This window comes from Cavia porcellus, unplaced genomic scaffold (genome assembly GCF_034190915.1).
Source record: "Cavia porcellus strain 051 isolate PalLab524CR breed Dunkin Hartley unplaced genomic scaffold, mCavPor4.1 scaffold_2, whole genome shotgun sequence".
Lineage (NCBI taxonomy): Eukaryota > Metazoa > Chordata > Mammalia > Rodentia > Caviidae > Cavia > Cavia porcellus.
The window spans coordinates 88,031-91,906 of record NW_026947485.1 but is presented as its reverse complement, the minus strand read 5'-3'; positions in this window follow the sequence as shown (position 1 = coordinate 91,906).

Sequence of the window (3,876 nt, the reverse complement as noted above, 5' to 3'; positions counted from 1 at the left end):
TCTGCCTCAGAAGCTTAAAAACAGATTATAGCTTAAAAACATGAGTCATCCTCTTTTATTGGAAAAAAGTACATTCTTCTAAAATAGCGGATAACATTAACTATTCAAAGTATTTAACTATCAGTCCATGGAGGTTGTTTTGTCTTTTCCAGTAAGAAATTTTTTTTTTATTTTTGAATTTGAAGTGCTTCAGTAGTTAAGCTAAAACAAGCTTTTTGTGTCTTACTAGTTTCTACATTTAAAAATGTGTGTATTTAATTTTGTTTGTAAAATTGCTAGCATTAATATTTAATTCTGTAAATTTTTATTTACATCTTCAATGAGTAGGATTTGTAGGAATGCTTACATATTTTATTCTTGATTTTGAAATTAATGTTTTGTTCTGTATTGGTTACCTTTGCTAGAGCCCTACACTCTTAATTATTTGAAGAAATTTTGACTTACTGATTTTTCTCTTTTGATGACTAATTTCTATGTTTTCCATTTTAACTTTTAACTTTACTAATTTTGACCATTTACTTATCTGTATTTAATTTGCTTACTATGTTTCATTTTTGAAAGCAAAAGCTTAGAAAACTAATGTTTCTTACTTCTCTAATAATAGAGTGCATGCTGAATAAGGATGCTAGCCCTCAATGTCTTCTACCATTTAGATAGCTAGAAACTATTTAGAAATTCACTAGTAATACTTTTGATAACCCAGTTTTGGATCACAGTGATGCATCTCTGTGTGACTGAGAACAGTGCTTTTGCTTCATAGTATTGTGCAAAATTTTTTATTTCCTTAATGTATTATTAAATTATCCACTAATTCCTAAAATACTGTTACTAAAGTATACAAATATTGTGCACATTATTCAGTTTCTTCCACCTTGTGTGTCTTATTTTAAAATCATTTATTATATGCACCCTCATTTATGATTGTACTATTTCTTTCATGCCTTTATCATTTGATCAGTATGTTTTCTTTATATGTAGTAATGCTCTTTGTTCTAAGATCTTTCTATCATGAATAGAAACATATCGTTTTACTTTTAATATTTTGTGTTATATATTTCCCAACATTATACATTCAGGCTGTGTCTATATAAACATGTATGTTATGTATATCAACTTTTTAAAAATTTTAAGTGTGAAATTCAGTGACCATTATTACATTCACAATGTTGTGCAACCACTATTTGTGCCTCGCTACAAAATGTTTATGTAATTCTAAGTATAAACTTAGACATTAAGCAGTTTCTCCCTATTCTCCATCTCTCTTCAGTTCTTGGGATCAACATAGCCATGCTATGTTTATCCTGAATAATTCATGAAAGGAGAAAAAATGTAAGCATTTGTACCTGGCTGATTTGTTACTTATCAGAATGTTTTGAAAATATATTCACATACACCATACATATGTGTATGTATTTGTGTACAAATATGTAGAGTTTCTCTTTTATGTAGTAATGTTCTTTGTTTTAAGCTCTATTTTTCTATCTTGAATAGATTCATGTCTTTTTACTGTTAATTTTTTATGTTATGTATTTCCCAGCCTTTTACATTCAAATACTATTTTTATATTTTATTTTTTTATTGTGGTTGTGCCCAATTGTTTATAAAACCTTTATATACAAATGTTTTGAAAACCTATAAATCATGTGAAAACTTATAAATCATTCATATGTATATATATACACACCATATATAGAGAAGTATATCAATGCTCTGAACACATATAAGCATGTAAGATTAATTTAATTTCTTCTGTCACATTTTTCTCATATGCTTACTTTTTCTGATGTTTACATTTGTAGATATGAATTTGCATCTTGTACAATTTCTCTTATATCTTATCTTTGTTTTTGTTAAAGTATAGTCCTCAAAGGAGAAATTCTTTTACCTGTGTGACAATGTATGCTTTGCCTATGTTTTAATCTTTACTTTTACTCTGTATTACTTTCGAGGTTAATGATAGCTGTTTCAGCATTTTAAAATATTATTTGATGCTGTAGTTTCTGATGAAATGACACCCACCATTCTTGCCATTGTTCCTTTTTATGAAATACAACTTTTTTTTGACAGCCTTTAAATTTTCTCTTTTTCTTTGGTTTTATCAGTTTTACTCTAATAGGCACAGCTGTGGTTTTCTTTACACTTATTTTATTTATATTCATATTTATCTGAGCTTTCTTAATCTGAGATTTCTCTTTCAATGTTTGTAGAGAATGGTTGGCACTCAATCAATTTCTTCTTCCAAGTTACACTACTTCTGAAACTGTAGTTAAACATAGTGTCTACACACAGTTCCTTGAGAAGTTTTAGTATTTTTTTCTATTTAAGTTGAATAGTATCTATTGCTGTCTTTTTAAACTTAATTTACATACAATTTATATTTATCTACTTTTTTCCCATCAAAATATGTACATTTTCTTATTTTGAGACAATCTTTAAAAATATGTTAACATTTCATGGAACTTTTGTAATAACTTCAACATCTTGGTTTAGTTTTGTTTCTGTTGATCATTACAACAGTTTCTTCAAAAAATACCTAAACTTTTAGACTCTTTCCAAACATAGTAATTATTATGCTGAATATTCTAAACAGAGATCAAAATAAGCATGTCTTATTGCAAAGTAGAGAAAAAGATGTATTGTAGCTAAATAAGTTTTTATACTCAATCCCTTTCCCTTCATTGAACATTCATATTGAATTTAGTAATGATTGATACACTGTGCTAACCTGAGAGGTCTAGAAGCTTACCTAAATAACTCAGCAGCTCTACCTCCTGGGGTGTAGAGGGCATGCCTTTATTTCTAAAATATTGTTGATTGTATGAACTTGAGAAGTTCAGAAGTTTACCTAAGTGACTCAACAGGGAGCCAAGATCCTCACTCTGTAAATATCCTGAGCCTGTGCAACAGAGATGTTGTGAATGTTACACCCACCCAAGGGCAGGAAATCTGCATATCATAAAAGGGAACTGAGAAAGGCCTTATTGCTGAGTCTTCGAAGAAGCTCCTGTCTTTGTTTTTAGCTTGGAGTCATCTCCTGGCTTGTGGTGCAGGCTGGTGGATCAGCTTCCACTTGGAACTCTTCAGCTCTCTGTCACAGATCAGTTGGCCTCCTGGAACACTGCCGTGAGCACCAGGCCTTGGCTGGACCCTTCAGTCTCCAGTGTGTGAACACCGTCTGCACACTCCCTCATCTGAGTTGGCATTACTAAGCCAGTTTTGTAACTTCTTACACATTGGTATATGTTTGATTTTACCTGTTTATCTAATAAACTTTGATGCATATATGACCATCAAGGCCTATAAATCATTCCATAAGAAAGCAATCTATTTAACTCTGTCCTCCAAAAAGAATATTCCAAGTTTATTTCATCACAGAAATTGAGGATGAAACTGCCTAAAATTTCTTTGTTGAAAGCTAGATTGACTGAACAATGGGTAAAAACTACACAGACATCTCTTTTTAATGCTTAGTACTTGACTATTTTGAAAAAAAAGACTTCCTCAGTGTAGATTAAGTACTTCATTAAAACCAGTCTGAATAGGTAAGGAAGATAAAATGCATGAAATTAATAAAAAATTATAAATTATATGCCTATTATTTTGATAAACTAGTCATTTTATAACATTTTAAGAAGCCACAGTCTTTACTTTTACTACCAAAAGATTATGCTGCTAGTTTTGTTTAGTTGTAATGAATTTATACATAGAAATATTTCTGTAAACATCTTCTGTAGTTTAAGAATATGCCCTTGTACAGACTAACAGTAATTAATTCGCATGTAGCTTTTATAAAGAATCAAAATGTAACTATGAAAATCTGATTACTCTGTTCTAAGAAATAGTCAATTAAATCAAAATATGGCAGTAATGAAAACC